Here is a 16,677-nt window from a genome sequence, read left to right on the forward strand (position 1 = left end):
GTGCCAGGAAAAATAGTGGAAAGTGTTCTAAACATCAAAATCACAGAACATATAGAAAGACATGGTTTAATGGAACAAAGTCAGCATGGCTTTACCCAGGGCAAGTTTTGCCTCACAAATCTGCTTCACTTTTTTGAAGGAGTTAATAAACATGTGGATAAAGGTGAACCGGTAGATGTAGTATACTTGGATTTTCAGAAGGCGTTTGACAAAGTTACTCATGAGAGGCTTCTAGGAAAAGTAAAAAGTCATGGGATAGGTGGCGATGTCCTTTTCTGGATTGCAAACTGGCTAAAAGACAGGAAACAGAGAGTAGGATTAAATGGACAATTTTCTCAGTGGAAGGGAGTGGACAGTGGAGTGCCTTAGGGATCTATATTGGGACCCTTACTTTTCAATATATTTATAAATGATCTGGAAAGAAATACGACGAGTGAGGTAATCAAATTTGCAGATGATACAAAATTGTTCAGAGTAGTTAAACCACAAGCAGATTGTGATAAATTGCAGGAAAACCTTGTGAGACTGGAAAATTGGGCATTGAAATGGCAGATGAAATTTAATGTGGATAAGTGCAAGGTGATGCATATAGGGAAAAATAACCAGTGCTATAATTACACAATGTTGGGTTCCATATTAGGTGCTACAACCCAAGAAAGAGATCTAGGCGTCATAGTGGATAACACATTGAAATCGTCGGTTCCATGTGCTGCAGCAGTCAAAAAAGCAAACAGAATGTTGGGAATTATTAGAGGAATGGTGAAAAAAACAGAAAATGTCATAATGCCTCTGTATCGCTCCATGGTGAGACCGCACCTTGAATACTGTGTACAATTCTGGTCGCCGCATCTCAAAAAAGATATAATTGCGATGGAGAAGGTACAGAGAAGGGCTACCAAAATGATAAGGGGAATGGAACAGCTCCCCTATGAGGAAAGACTAAAGAGGTTAGGACTTTTCAGCTTGGAGAAGAGATGGCTGAGGGGAGATATGATAGAGATGTTTAAAATTATGAGAGGTCTAGAATGGGTAGATGTGAATCGGTTATTTACTCTTTCGGATAGTAGAAAGACTAGGGGGCACTCCATGAAGTTAGCATGGGGCACATTTAAAACTAATCGGAGAAAGTTCTTTTTTAGTCAACGCACAATTAAACTCTGGAATTTGTTGCCAGAGGATGTGGTTAGTGAAGTTAGTATAGCTGTGTTTAAAAAAGGATTGGATAAGTTCTTGGAGGAGAAGTCCATTACCTGCTATTAAGTTCACTTAGAGAATAGCCACTGCCATTAGCAATGGTAACATGGAATAGACTTAGTTTTTGGGTACTTGCCAGGTTCTTATAGCCTGGATTGGCCACTGTTGGAAACAGGATGCTGGGCTTGATGGACCCTTGGTCTGACCCAGTATGGCATTTTCTTATGAAGCGGAGGTCTGGGTCTGGAGATAGGCAATAGTGTAGTCAGGCGAAGCAGAGGTCCGGGCTTGGAGAGAGTCAATGACGTGGTCAGGCGAAGCAGAGGTTCGGGCTTGGAGAGAGTCAATGACGTGATCAGGCGAAGCAGAGGACCGGGCTTGGAGAGAGTCAATGGCGTGGTCAGGCGAAGCAGAGTTCTGGGCTTGGAGAGAGTCAATGGCGTGGTCAGGCAATGCAGAGGTCCGGGCTTGGAGAGAGTCAATGGCGAAGTCAGGCACAGCAGAGTCAAAGTCCATGTAGTCAATCCAAGGTTTGAAACAAGGTAGGAACAAGGAGACAGGAACCAGGAACAACGAGGAACAGGAATGCAGAGATGAGACGAATCTCTAGGAGGCAAAGAGTACTTGACCGGCGAGGAGACCTGTTGCAAAGGCAACGCTAGGGAGTGGAGCCTGAGCTTAAATATTGTAGCTGAGTTGACATCATCATCTGGAGCCACGGCTAGCTTCCCGCCGCGGTCCCTACTTAAAGATCAATGGTGCGCATGCACGTGCCTATGGAGGGGCGTGGCGCGAGTAGCAGCGTCTCTCCACGGGCCCCGCGGGGAGGCCCGACAAGAAGTGGTGGCTGGGCCAGGAATCTAGGAGCTGCAGCAGGGCCGGAGGCACCGGGGGAGGCCCGAGGATGAAGCTGATGGCCCACCGCCACCAGTGAGGAGGAACCAGGAGCTGGAGTCACTGTAGAAAGGTAAGGGGGTTGTGCCACAGGCCTGCTGAGGATGGCACGCGTAACATCAGCTCCCTGTAGAGCATTTGCCAGTTAACTTTCTTTTGTATTCCTCCTGCTGAGGCATGGGGCAAATTATCTGTATGATGAGGTCAAATTTATTGCATCGGACAATGGTAACATCCACTAATGTGCTGGTAGTTTTTTACCTCTGTTGAAAGCAACATACTACTTCTGAACTGGAACCTGCACTTTTTGGTTTATTCATATGCAATTAATTATATAAGATGTTTGGGCTTGAAGTGATGGGTGTTCGCAATGAAGTTATTTTCCTTTACTCTTAGTTAACAGATCTTCAGGATCTCCTTGATCTTACACAGTCTCTTTAGTACTCTCCATGGATCCTTGATGGAAAAGACCCTATTTGAAACAAGCAGTTCTCGTGCTTCTAGCAGGAAAGAAGGGGCAGCCAAAAACCTTCCTCCTGGATCTTATAACAAGTGTTCTTTCCTCAAAAAGGAACAGAAAGTAACAGTGGAATCCCCATCTCACAGAAGGTCAACACCACTTCAGGGGTGTATCTTCCCTATCCCTGGGCGGTTCACATGCAGGGTTCTCCAGTCCCTCTGTGCAAAACAGGCCCAGGTTTCTAGTGAGGCTCCTAATAAAAATCTCAAAAAACCCTAAACTTAGAACCAGAGGGATATCACAACCAGCTAGTGAGTAGACTGGAAGGAAGACCCTCCCAACCCTGGTCAGGAAAAACAGACTGGTTCAGCCTGCCTCTACTGACTGGGCCTGAAAACAACCAAAAGATAAACTCCTAAAACCTCTGCACTCTGTGCTAACAGAAAGGGACTGCCTCTCGAGCTCACTGAGAAGAGCTCCTAAATAGACTTCCAAGGGGGCGGCCATTCCAGACTCCACAGAAGGAGGAGCTGTATTTGAATGGTACCTCCCTTTACTCTAACCTTCTCTCTCTAGCTAAACCAGGGACCCAAACAGATCTTAATGGTGACAGTAGGGTCCGTCACAACAGTAACTTTCAAACCAGTGCGTACGTAGTTGCACATGTACACATGTTCGTCAGCCAGCACCCAGAGACACAGCAATTTTATAACATGCGCGCACATTATAAAATAACCTAAGCATGTGTATGTATGTGATTCCAGTTTTGCAAGTGGGCTCGCACAGCCACGTAAATTTTGGGTTTGAGCTGAGCAAACGGGGACATTTTTATAACAGGCGCGCGTCCACGCCATGACCAGTTTCACCAGTTCGTCCACCAGTTCACCCAGTCCACAGCTAGGTCCTCCAAATTCCCCCCTGATTCTTTAGCCTGCTCTCCCCCCAGTTACCCCAGACCCCTTAAACCCCTCAGGGATGCCTGTATTTTCTATATTTATTAACTTACACCTCCTCCAAAGAGAAGTAAACTTACGAGGCCCTGGACCTGGGTGCACACCCAGGCTCTTAGGTACTTGCATGCACATCTCTTGGCCCTGTCCCGGAGCGCCCACACTAAGCCCCATTTTTATTCGAAGTGAGATATTCGTGTATCAAGAGATGTGCACGCCCGTAGGTGGCTTTTAAAATTGGTTGGACATGCGCATGTCCTACATGCGCTCACATCTCCTGCTTTTGGCACGTGCCCAGCTTATAAATTTCACCTCAAAGTTTTGCCATGTGCCTAGGGTTCACCTGTGCGTACACAGCTTAGAGGGAGCAGTGGGTAAGACCTGCCATTTTGTTACTTCCATTGCTGAGGTTGAGAGATCCCTGCTGCTTCTCTGCTTCTCTTTTTGTGGTAGTGGTTGTTCTACCAGGTACTGCAAGTCATGCATGCATAGATGAATTAGGAATTATATCAAATATCCTAACCGGAGGCCACAATGGCAGGGCGTCAAAAATGATTTCCACACCATAGTTATGTGGCACATAAATGAGCGGGCAAGACTTTTTTCTTCTTTTAAGTGCTTTATTTTTACAGTGCAACGAAACCACCAGCATTCACAGTTCGCACAACACGAATTCAGGCAGCTATGCAGAACAACTGACTTCTCCTATTTTACATGATAACACAAAAAGATCAGCTATTTTGAAGGGGCTACCGGTTCCTTCTTACTCACATTCCTAGAGTTCAGGGCCTCCCCTTTGCTCTCTTCTCACCCTACCTTACATCCTCAGGCCAGAGGAGACAGTAAGAACCCAGAATTCCCTGACTTAAGGTGAACCAGTTCCAAATAGCTAAGCCCTGTTCTTAAGGTGTTCAGGGGTTCTTGGGTATATACCCTGTCACAAGCTGGCTTACCAATGACATTTGACACTTTCTGAATTTGAGGTCATGAGGATCATGTCCCCATCATACAGCACACTAGATGCATGTAATGTGAATATCCTGAAAGTGCACAAGGAAACTATTGCTCTTTTGCTAACAATGGAGCCGATGCAATACAGTGCACTCAGCCGAGCGCACTGTATAACCAGCAGTCAGATGCAGGTTGAATAGGCGCTAATGAATCCCCTAATGCAATAAGGGGATTAGCGCCTATTCAACGTGCATCCATCGCGGAGTGAGTCTAATAGCGCTAATCACATGCAAATGCATGTGATTGAGGCTGTTAGCATTCACTCCAGATGCAAAAGAAAAAAGTGCTGAACGCTCCTTAAACCAGTACAGAAAAGCAGAAAAAAACCTGCTTTTCTGTACTGTCTACTATTTAATATCGTTGCGATATTAAGTAGGAGGAAAAACAATCAAATAAAGTTAAAGAATAGAAAAAAAAAACCCCACTGGCAGTCGGGTACAGGAAAAAGACACTCGCATGACAAGCACCTGTTTCTTGAACCCTCTGGCTGTGCGGTGTTTAGGAAAATCGACGCCAATAAACTCAGCGTCAGTTTACCTAACCGGCGGATCGCCGACGCTGATCGGGTTTGCGTTAGCAAGGACGCACTAGGGGCACGCAAGCAACCCTAGTGCCTCCTTACTAACGTGACCCCCTAATTTAAATATTGCATGGTGCCCCCCTTTGGGGGCGCCTGGGGTGTGTTAAGAAAGCGGGCGCTGACTGTTCAGCACCCGCTTTCTACTCAAATTTATTGCATTGGCCCCAATGCTGGTAAATTTTTCCCTTGCTAAAGGACAATGGCCTAACAGACTGAAACAAGCCTCTCAGACCACTTTAGAAGAAGGCTAACTTAAATCCAGCTGAGCTAACTACCACCTTTTCTCCTCTCTCCCTTTCATAACACAAATCATTTAATTCGTAGTGCTGAGCCAGTTGGTGAAATCTGTTGTGGAATATGAAACCCTGAAGCCATTCCAGTTTGGTTTCAGGCACTCGTTGATTACTGAGCTTCTCCTCCTCTTGCTTTTCAACTCCTTGAGGAGAGGGCTTGAAGGGAATAAGGGATATATAATTGATTTTGCTTGACATCTCATCTGCCTTTGATATGGTAGATCAAAGAATCTTGCTGTATCAATTCAGAGAGGCCAATCTGTCAGGCATGGTTTTAAAATGGTTTGCATTATATCTGTGTGGAAGGCAACAACGGATAAGAATTGCAGAAACCATCTCAGACTGGTTTTCTATGCAGACTGGCATGCCACAAAGGTCTGCGCTGTCGGCCCAGCTGTTTGACTGTGAAGGGTTTTGTCTCTATGCAGATAACATTCAATTTTATTTTCCTTTAGCTGCTGGAAAAACATAACTCAAAATGGCTCCATGCTGCAGGAAGGCCAACTGTTTTGTTGAAGAAAAGAAGCTTTTGGCAAGGATTGTCCTGGCCAAAGAGGATATATTATACCCCTCAAGGAACAAGACAGGTGCCTGGACATACATAAGGAAAACATTTAATTGGTAAGTATGATGTTTGCTTATGGTGTTTCGGCTGTTATCCTAGAGTAGATGGAAAAGTCGCAGCAATCATTGGACAGAATTCCTTTGAAAAATTAGGATACATCTTCTACCTCAGGAGCAAGTCTGAGCTGCAGGGGTGGCTGTGTAGCAACTGTTAGGAAATGTGGCCACACATTCAAAGCATGTAGGAATTTGAAGAAGCAAGTCATATTTCCACTCCAGTAGTACCTTAAGTGGGTGCCTAGAATGACAGACAACCTGCACAGGGTCTGACTGAATGCAAGAACTATAAGTGTCAGTGAGAGTGGTATGCCACAACCCCAGTAGGCATGGTCTTGATTCATCTGCCACCTTCAGTGATACGGCCTAGGAACCGCTGCAGTGCCTTGAGTCCCACTGGTCAAGGCCAGTCCAAGTTAGCTTTCAGTTTTTCCATGCTAGCATTTTCGCTGCCCTGGGCGAAAAATTGCTGTGCTCCCCTCCCCCACCCCACACCCCCCATTCATTTTTTTTAACACAAAATTGTTGTTGTTTTCCCCAATAAGCAACACGCAATGCATCTGACGAAGTGAACTATCCTCGAAAGCTCATGCTTTAATAAATTAATTAGTCTATAAGGTGCCTCCCGACTCCTGTCATTTCAGCACACAACAGAAATTGACAGTCTTACATTCTGTCCCAATCCCCCTTCCGCTGCCAAAAAAAAAATCCCTGCTTCCTCTGGCAATCAAAGCTATGAAAATTAACACACTCTCCAGAACCTATTTTACCCCATCCACAGGTCCAAAATTTCTAAACTGTGCAGGAATGATCCTCAGGTGCTCCTTCCCCACTTACCGGTACATAAAATTGAGGCTGGCTGGGCCCTGTAGCCGGCAACAGTTTGTTTACAGAAAAACATGCACTGCTGTGGTACCCACCAGAAAACCCTGCAAAAAAAGACACTTGGAACCCATATAGTACTAAGCCTATCATAATGCATCGTAGGTGTGGGTTTGTCCCTTGTACAGCAACAATATAATAAAAATTCCATACCAAAACAGTAAACTGCAAGCACTCAAACAGGAACAACCCTATTTTGAAAAGGCAAATATTACACCATGCCCTAACACTCATGGGCAGCTCTATAATGAAGCAGGGTGAGGCTGCTGCTTCAGGCAGCAGAATCTTGAGGCGGCAAAAAATGCCCATCTCAGAACACCACTGTAGTGTCTGCCTCACACTGCCTGCCCCTGCCGCAGCTGCCTCACACTCATACCTGGGAATTCTCTCCAGATTTGGCCCAGAGACTCTGGAATTCTGAACAAATTGCCAGGTTTTAGGCCGACACCTGAAAACTCCAGGTTCCCTGCCGCAGAAGGCCAGAAGAGAGAGGGCCTGGAGCAGCACGCGCTGAATGAAGGAGGAGCATCAGCACCTGTTCCCTCCTGAAGAAAACATGAAGCCCGGTGCTGCGCAGCAAGAAAGACGAGCAGGAGCATCCTCCTCCTCCTCCATGGGAAACTGAAGATGCAGGAGAAGGAGCAACAGTGTCGGGCCAGGCGCCAAAAATAAAAAAGGACAGAGCAGGCTGAGGCTACTGGAGGAGGAGGAGGAAGAGGAGGAGGAAGTGGAGTGCATGTCCTGCGGGCCTGGGGAAAGAGGAGGTTCCTGTGGCTATTGAGGATTGAAGTGAGAAGAAACAATGAGAGTGCACATGTGTATGAAAGAGGGAGAGAAGTGAATGAGTGTATATATATATATATATATATATATATATATATATATATATATATATATACATGTATGGGTGTGTGTGGAAAAGGGAGAGAGGGGGCAGAGGGGGGTGGGGGACGCCATATCATCCATCGCCATATCATCCATCGCCTCAGGCAGCAGATTGCCTTGAGCCGCCCCTACTAACATCTTCTGTTAAGAAAGCAGAACAAACAGCTTTCTGCTTCAGTGAGTACTAGCCCTTTCAGTCTGTCTCACCTTCAGCTTCAGCGCTCTGTGTCTACATCCGGGACCTTTCCCTGCTTCGCTGCGCTGCCTATCACCTACTCGAGTATGAGACTGGTCCCCTCTACTGAGGACCCCTGGACTACTTCACTGGGATATCTTCATTGCTGCCCGCTCCCCGGGCAGTATCATTGAGCTGTACAATAAATACAATTTCTCTGTGTCTGCATGTATAGAGTCTAGCCTAGTAACGCGGTTCCTCATGGGGCTCCTCCCCATGGGAGTGGCCATCTCCGCAGTACCCAAAAATCCACTCCAACACCTCAAACCATAAAAACCATCAGCAGGTGGCATAGGCTGAAGCTAGAGGCTGCTGGAGCTTCACCTATACCAGCCCTCGTTCCCCTCGGGTTGAGCCTTTGGGTGCCGGGGCTGGCAGGACTTAGGTGGGCCTCGAGGTTTGCTTAGAGATGAAAGGTGATTCAGCCCAGAGACAGCAGTTGGTAGATGGCATAGTCCTATCCTGGACTGGATTCAGTACTGGCACTCAGGCGCCAAAGGAACAATGAGGAACTGAAGGTGCTCAAGCAAAGGAAGGCTTAAGTCTTGAAAGTCCATGTCCGGAGGATAGGCGTCACTGACAGGCTAGGATCAGAGCCGGTGGCGAGTGGAAATTGTGGCAAGCAAAGTTGAATTCTGGACATTGGAAAGTCTGTAGTGTAGTCGTTCAAAGCAAGGGTCAGGGCACGGAGAAGGCAGGCGTGGTCAAGCGTAGCGGAGGTCTGGGGCTGGAGAGAAGCTGAAGAATACTCAGGTGTAGCGGATGGCCGGAGCTGGAGAGAAGCGGAAGAATAGTCAGGCGTAGCGGATGGCCGGAGCTGGAGAGAAGCTGAAGAGTAGTCAGGCGTAGCAGAGGTCCGGGACTGGAGAGAAGCTGAAGAGTAGTCAGGTGTAGCGGAGGTCAAATCCAGAAAGTCAGTCCAACACATAGACGAAACAGGAACTAGGAGAACAGGAACCGGGAACCACAGGAAAACGATAAGATGATTCTAGGATCAGCAACGAGTACGAGGAGACCTGTTGCAAAGGCAATGCTATGGAGCGAGGCCTGAGCTTTTATACGCTGAAGAGTCTGACGTCAGCATCCGGGTCTGCGGCCAGGTTATCAATGATGCACGCGTGCGCGCCTAGGAAGGAGCATGGCACTGATGGTGGTGTCGCACCGCGGGCCATGCGGAGAGGCCCGACGAACAGGGATATCTTGGCTAGCAACACTGGGTAGCGTAGCAGGGCCAGAGGCACCAGAGGGAACCCAAGGCGCCGCCAGCGAAGAGGAGCCAGGAGCTGGAGTTCATCTGAAAAGGTGAGAGGACTGTGCTGTGGGGCTGCCGCAGGCGGCACACATAACAATGTAAGGCATGCTTTTCAATTAAAAGAGGAGCATCTCTGAAAAGGTTGATGGGAGAAAGCCACGGTAATGCATGTGTGTGATGAAACATCACTATAGTATGAGCCCTCAACTTTACAGGGGCTCCCAGGCAGCCCTATAAAAGGCACATAGTCATAGAGGGCAACTTATGCAGTGATTATCGAAGAAGACCAGGCCTCTGCAAGTATGATCTTGTTACCTTGGCCTGTGTAAACACTCCACATGTAGCACACATAGGAAACACAGGAATGTCTTACTCTGCAATCTACTCTCCCAAAATGTTAAACAGTAATGGAATAGGAAATGTATAGTTTACTAGTTCACCACTTGTACTTACTAATGTTGCTACCTACTTTGTTCTTGGAAGCATTTAATAACTCCACAAAAGAGTAGAAGCAAAAAATATTCACATCAATTTACATGTAAATTCAAAAGTTTTCACTTATAATTCATTATTACCATACAAAGAAAACCTTTTTCATTTTGAGTCAAGATATATATATACACTTTTATACTTTATACTTTTTTTTAATATTATTTTTTATTTTTTTATATATTTTATACATATTTTATATATTTATTTTATACTCTCTATTGTGTCCTGACCATCATCACATGCCCAACATGTCCACATTTTTCTTTGCTTTTTTAGTGAAAGTTTTTGGTGAAAACAAGCTTTTAAATTTTTCAAAAAAACACACACACACATATATATATATATATATGTGTGTGTGTGTTCACAAATCAATTTAACAATTTAAATGTCCTGGTAACAGCATTAGCAAAAATACATCCAGCTGAACTTATCATTCCATTCAAAGATAAAGTGACTTATTTTGCTTTTCTTCTAAAGCAACTTTCATCACACCTGTGTGGGAAAAACTGTAAAGATCCTGACATCAATGTGTTCCATTTGTTGTTAACCATCGATGTTTAAGCTGGAGCAATGTCAGTGGACCTACAAACATTAAACAAACTGTGTTGGCATCCAGGTGTAAAAAAACACAAGCTTCCATACTTATGAGAACTTCACACATGTGACCATCCCTCAATAACAAAATAAAATATTGGTTACAAAATACATGTGATCCAATACGTCAAAATATTCCACTCAAACTTTAAAAACATAACTTGTCCTCCAATATAACATTGTTGGGGGAAAAAAAATGATATATAAAATTAAACTTGTATATAAACATGAGGTGAATTTTAAAAGCCCGGCGAGCACCAAAATCAGGAAATAGGTGAACAAGTCAGGCTCACACGCACCCAACTGAATTTTAAAAGCTGCCCAGAATCGCACGTATCTCCCACTGTGCACACATCTCAAAAGTGTTCAAAAGGGGCGGGGCACAGGGCGGGGCACCAGGACATGGGTGTTTCATGGCGTGGCCAAGAGATGTGCATGTAAATACTTGCGTGCCTAGCTGCGCCCAGATCACCTGCCACATAAATTTACTTCTGCTAGGGACAAGTTGTAAGTTAAAAACTAAAAAGAGCCATTTCTCAGGGATTTAAAGGGTCTGGGGAAATTGGGTGGAGTTATGCAGCATGCCAGCATCTGTAGCACACACTCCGTTTATAATTTTGCTTGTTTATTGCTTTGCATATACATTGTTGGGACCCAGATCAGCAGAGGATGTCTATGATCGCAAAAGAAAACACCCGGTGAACATACAGTTATGTATTCAGCCTCTTAAAGGCAATGGAGCTAATTTTAAATAGTTATGCGTCCAAATGTAATATACTATTACAACAATTTTAAAAAGCCATTTACATGCTTAAAAGTGCACTTACACGTATATAACCTATGGACAATTCACTGACATATACGGGTAGATTTTAAATAGGTCATGCACGTAAAATTTGGCCTTTACGTGCCTGGCTGGGCTCTGCACAAGCCGAGCCTATTTTCAAAAAGGCCTGGCCACACACATAAAGGCCGGTACGCACATAAGTGTCGGCCTTCCTGCAAGGGGCAGGCCAGGGGGGGGGGGGGGGGGGGGTAGGGGATGGGCCTACACAGCACCACTGATCGCTGTCCCGGCTGACAGCACGCGCAACTTACTTCAGGTTGGGCCCTGAAATAAGTTGGAAGACAAAAAAAGGTAGGATTTAGGGGGTTGGGGAGGAGAGGGGAAGGGGAAGGGGAAGGGAAGTTAGGGTAGGGAGTAGGGAAGTTCCCTCCCAGTCCGCTCCTTAATTGGAGCGGTCTAGGAGGGAACTGGGGAAGGCCGGGATGCGTCGCCGTGCAAAATTTGCTGGTCTACCCCTCCTTGCGCGTGCCGCCCGCACATATGCGCGCGGATTACAAAATCTGGCACGCATATGTGCGTGGCCCGCCAATTTTATAACATGTGTGTGCATGTTATAAAATCAGCGCGTCCATGTGTGCGCACCAGGAAGCACACCCTTCTTTTAAAATCTACCCCATATTTTAGCAATTTTCAAAAGCCCGCATACATGCGTAAAGTTCATTTACACTTGTAAAATCCAATTGTAAGTGTGTAAATGCTTTTTTAAAATCAGACCCATAATGTCAGATATTTGATGGAGGTAAGCCTACATAAAGAAAGTTTCATAATGGCATGCCTTTTGTCATACGCATCATTCTCTGTTTGGGGCCTCATAATGTGCCAACCAGCTTTTCAAAAAAATATCTTTGAAAAGCCACAAGGAAACAGATTCTAGCATGCTTCGCAAAGATTCCTGAAGTTTGCTCAGCAGGCCAGAACAGGCAGGTTACATTAACTAAGAGACAAGATTCTACAACACACAGCTGTAAAAAGCAAAAAGAAAAAAAATTCAAAGAAAGCTCTGAAAGTATTCATACTAGGGATGTGCAGCCAGAAAGTATTCATTGCATTCGGGATAGGTATTTGTTGGGGGACATATTTGTTGCATTCGTTCAATGGCGCCCCAATACGTTGATACGTGCATTCGTTTTCCGGTTCCCATTAAAGTCAATGGGGGAAGGACTTGCAGCATTTATTTGGCTGCAGAATTGCAGTTTTATTATCAATTTTGATGAAACTTCTGGGGAGTAATCATCAGAACAACAAAACAGCTCCAAGGTACTTAGACTGTGGCAAAGTGGCACCAAAGTGGCATGGATAGCCTAAGGTACTTTAAAGGGGCAAAGGGGTACCAGGAGTGGCAAGAAGAGTGCTTTAATAGAGGCACAAAGCAGCAGCGAGAGTGTCAAAAACACACCACAGCTTCAAAAGAGAGCACCGATAGCAGATGCATGAACCCTCGAAGGCAGCACGACAGGCAAAGCGACAAGACAAGTGGCATCAACATCCTATAGCACAATGAAAGAGGAACATAGCAAGCAGAAAGACTAGCACCAACACACTGAGCAACCATGATAGTGGCCAGAACACCACAAGGAAATGAGTGAGTCATTTGGTGTATGGCAGGAAGGCACAGAGGCAGAGGGTAGATACAGGCTGGCTACACCCGGGGAGAGTTTCCTTTCCTTTGTGCAGGAAAGGGCTCCCTAGAATGGGTTCACCCCTAGAGTGGGGTGTTTCCGTTGGCATCTGGTGAGCTCTCGCTGGTCTTTTAAAATCTGGTAGAGTTAGCAGATATATAAAAGAGAATTTTCAAGGCCGAGGCGGAGGAGATTACCATGTAAACAGCGGTTCAACATGGGCCAGAGGGTAGATACAGGCTGGCTACACCTGGGGAGAGTTCTCTTTCCTTTGAGCCGGGAAGGGCTCCCTAGAATGGGTTCGCCCCTAGAGTGGGGTGTTTCCATTGGCAACCAGTGAGCTCTCGCTGGTCTTTTAAAATCCGGTGGAGGTAGCTGATATACAAAGGAGAGTTTTCAAGGCCGAGACGAAGGAGGCTGCATGTGAACAACAGTTCAACATGGGTCAACAGGTCCTAAGAGATAGCCTGCAACACCGGGGAGAGTTCCCTTTCCTAAGAGCAGGAAAGGGCTTCCTTGGAATGGGTTGGCCCCTAGAGTGGAGCACGAGCCTTCAAAGCGTGGTGACCTGGAGCAGGGTCTCACTGTGAGCATGGTCTGACTGTGTTGTGTTTGCCACAGTCTAAGTACCTTGGAGATCTTTTCTTGTTCTGAACATGGGTCAACAGGTGGTAAGAGATAGGCTGCAACAATGGGGAGAGTTCCTGTTCCTTTGAGCAGGAAAGGGCTCCCTGGAATGGGTTGGCCCATAGAGTGTATAATGGTACAAATTGTTAGGATTTAAGCATTTGCAAACAGATCATCATGACTTCATAAGCAAGACGGAGGAAGTTCTCTTCTCTGCCCTGAAACTAAAGCAAACTGTTTGTTTTATTTAAGGATCCATGCTGTGAAGGATTACTAGTTTGAATTGCCAGAGACAGGTTTCCCTTTGCAACAAGGGTTCAGCCATTAGGACTGGACATAAGGCCTGGACGAACAGGCACAGCAGTGGAGGACAGAGGTCAATCCCACCTAGGGCCATAAGGCCTGGACGGATAGGCAAAGCAATACAGGACAAAGTCAATCCCACCTAGGGACATAAGGCCTGGATGGACAGGCAAAGCAATCGAGGTCAAACACTTGTAGGAACATAAGGCCTGGACAGACAGGCATAGCAATCGAGGTCAACACTTGTAGGAACATAAGTCCTGGATGGACAGGAACAGCAATCGAGGTCAAACCCTTGTAGGGACATAAGGCCTGGACAGACAGGCACAGCAATTGAGGACAGAGGTGAATCCCACATAGGGACATAAGACCTGGACAGTGGACGGTCAGGCATAGCATTTGAGGTCAGGCCCTTGTAGGGAGGTACGGCCTGGACAGTGAACGGTCAGGCACAGCGTTAGAGGTCAGGCCCTTGTAGGGACGTACGGCCTGGACAGTGGATGGTCAGGCACAGCATTTCAGGTCAGGCCCTTGTAGGGACAAATGGCCTGGACAGTGGATGGACAGGCACAGAGTTTCAGGTCAGGTACATGTGATGCAGTACTTATATTATCTGGAGCATAGGAGGCAGTTGGAGCTGCTGCAAGGCTTTCAATTGCTTTTATTCATCTTGCCATTCACAGGGAAAATTTGGAAACCCAAGCAAAGGCAGGTTTACTTTCAAAAACTCCAGTATTTCCATCAACTCTGGTGCCAGCCTTGAGCGGTGAGGGCTCATGATATCCCCTGTCATTGAAAAGACACGTTCACTGGGCATACTGGTTGGTGGACATGACAGATATCGCTGAGCCACTTTGGCTAAGTGTGGCCAGACAGTGGACTTGTGTGCCCAATATGCCAGTGGATCTGTCTGCATGTTCTCTGTCGGCTCTGAGAGATACCGTGTCACTGACAGCTGTGCTGGTGTCTCCTTTGCTTGGGTGGGCTGAGAGTCACTCATGCCAGCTGCTTTCTCTCTCGCCCGTCGCACAACAGATGAATCTTTATGGGCAACATGCCTTTGGTGTTCTGAAGTGAAGGAGGAGGTACTATCTGTCGCTGACAGAGTGCTGCTGCTGCTGCTGCTGCTCCTGCTTGGGCTAGCAGCACAACTCTCTGAAGTGCACACTGTTTCCACCTCTGCTTCACGCCTAATCTGTCGCTCCTGTTCACGCCTAATCTGGCGCTCCTGTTCACGGACTTTTGCTAACAGCAAGTCCTTCACCAATAAGAGACAAATCGTACTGTAGGGCGAGTTTCCCTTTCACACAGAGATCACAGACTGTGGCGAGCATGTATGTGTTCTGTTGTGTTAAAGGCCCTTAATCTCTCTTGCACCTGCTGTTGCAAAATGTCCAGACAATGCAGCACCTCAACTGTCATTCCCTCTTCCTGTTTAAAGGCCTCCAAATGTTCATCCAGGACATTAACTATTGGGATGATGTCAGCCAAGGTGGCACTTCTGGAATTCAGCTCCTCCATGACATCCTTGAAGGGCTGCAGGATTTTACCAGCTGACTCATGACTAACCAATCATGATGTCCTAGGGGATTCTGCACAACTATATCCATTCTACCAGAAAGTTCATGAAGGGGTGTCTGCAGCTCCACTAACCTCTCCAGCATCATAAAGGTGGAATTCCACCGGGTGGCAATGTCTTGAATGAGATGCTTGAGAGGCATCTCCAAATCAGTCTGCTTTTGTCGAAGAATCTGCCCCACCTTTACACTTCTGTGGAAGTTCCTGACTTCTGTATTAACCTATGCAGGTATTCATTCTCTTTGTCATTGGAATCCAACCCCAGAGCTGACTTCACTACCAGGTGCAGAGTGTGTGCAAAACATCGGATGTTCTTAAAGTGCTCGTCGTTTATTGCCTTAACCATGTTTGCACCATTGTCTGTGACAAAGAACCCTGCCTGAGGATTCCTGTCTCGCTGGTGTAGTTGCCAGCCCTCGAGCATCTGTCTGATGCATGCTAGAATATTGGCTGCGGTATGGGCTTGGTCTGTCAGGTGGTTGTGCAGTAAAGCCCACCTCCACACTGATACTTGTTCAGTAATAGAGCTGCTGGCTGCCCCTGCCTCAGCCATGTCCCACCAGTGTGCTGTCAGGGAAAGGTAAGAGTGTGCAGCATTCATGGCGGTCCAGATATCACAAGTGAAATGCACTCTCCCCTCTGCCTTAGCTAGCAGTGCTTGCATGCCACTGCGACACTGCTTGTATAGGCTGGGGATGACCTTTCTGTTAAATGTGGTTCTGGAGGGAACTTTGTAATTTGGAACTACGACCTTCAGAAAACGCTTGAAACCCACATTCTCCACTAACTGCAAGGGCTGGTCATCAAGGGCAATCATTTCTTCAATGCTCCTGGTTACAACTTTTGAGGCTGCCTGTGTCCTACCCCGGGATAGCATTACCGCACTCCACCCCATTTCCTCCATGGTGGGTTGTCGCTTCTGCCACATGTCAGGGAGTTGCTGGCCTGCCACCTGACTGCTAGAATGGGATGAGAGCATGGGCTAACTCTGCTGCTTTTGAACCACTTTACGCTGCTTGGAAGGGGTCCCTTGACTGGTACTGCTACCATCCCCAGATGGCAGTAATCTTGTTGGGTGTTGCCTCTTCATATGATGCATCATGCCAAAATTAGATAGATGTCCCATTTGCTTGCCTCTGCTAATATCCCTGCCACAGTAATTACACCGAGCAAAACGCGGGTCATCCATCACTTTAACGTGGCTCCAGATTGCAGATGTCTTTCGTGATCCTCCCTTCTCTAAAGCCTTGGGGGTGGATGCTGGCACTGGAGCTGAGGTAGTGGGTGCACCCTGAGAAGCAATGCCAAGGGCCTCAGTCACCCTCTGTGCCTGCGCTGACTGCTCTTCCTCCTCCTCCTC

This window comes from Rhinatrema bivittatum, chromosome 1 (assembly GCF_901001135.1).
Source record: "Rhinatrema bivittatum chromosome 1, aRhiBiv1.1, whole genome shotgun sequence".
Taxonomy (NCBI): Eukaryota; Metazoa; Chordata; class Amphibia; order Gymnophiona; family Rhinatrematidae; genus Rhinatrema; species Rhinatrema bivittatum.